The 731-nt window shown below is 56.8% G+C and overlaps 1 non-coding gene across 1 annotated transcript; it reads left to right on the top strand.

Moving 5' to 3' along the window:
• Positions 1-288: 288 nt before the first annotated feature.
• On the top strand, positions 289-360 carry TRNAQ-CUG (transfer RNA glutamine (anticodon CUG)). The gene has a single exon. It is a non-coding gene; the product is annotated as a tRNA-Gln (tRNA).
• The last annotated feature ends 371 nt before the right edge of the window (positions 361-731 follow it).

Raw genomic sequence — 731 nt, 5'->3', positions numbered from 1 at the left:
CCAGCTCACATGGAGGATGGGACCCCCTGGCTTGGTGACTCTCTTATTACACTGTCTGGCCTGTCAGTGCAGCTAACTTGGAGCTTTGGCCTCTCCCCATTGTCCCTGGGGACTGTCAGTCTCAGGGTCCTGATTTCCCATTGATCCTTCCCCCTTCTGTTGGTGCTGGGAACTAGCCAACCAACCCCCCCCCACACACACACACAAAGTTTTAGTAAAGGGTCAAGAGCCCCCTTACACAAGCAGCCCCATGAGGGTCACCGATGTGCAGAGAAGGCAGCACAAGCTGCTCCCATGGTGTAATGGGCAGCACTCAGGACTCTGAATCCTGTAATCTGAGTTCAAATCTCAGTGGGACCTTGTGTTGGCTTGTGGTCATAGGCGGCAGGTTATATACATTTGTGGTGCTCGTGCTCCAGGAACATTCAGGGCTGGGGGCCCTGCTCCAGCAATATTTGGAGTTGGGTCTCTTCCCCTGGCCCCTGCATGGCAACCCTCCCCTCTGCTGTGGTGCATCCCTGCCTGACAAAAAGCAGCATGTGCCTGTCCCCTGCCTGCTCCTGCTGCTGGAGTAGAGGGATTCTGGGCAGATCTGCTGCCCCAGAGTCCTAGTGCAGGCTACCCTCAGCCTCTCCAACACCCCCAACTCTGAGCTCCCTCTGAACCCTGATTCTCTGCCCCAGTCCTGAGCCCCCTCCTGCATCATGAATCCCTCATCCTCAGCCCTACGC

This window comes from Gopherus flavomarginatus, unplaced genomic scaffold, assembly GCF_025201925.1.
Source record: "Gopherus flavomarginatus isolate rGopFla2 unplaced genomic scaffold, rGopFla2.mat.asm mat_scaffold_655_arrow_ctg1, whole genome shotgun sequence".
Classification (NCBI taxonomy): Eukaryota; Metazoa; Chordata; order Testudines; family Testudinidae; genus Gopherus; species Gopherus flavomarginatus.
The sequence above is the reverse complement of the archived record's forward strand: the minus strand, read 5'-3'. Positions and strand labels throughout refer to the sequence as shown.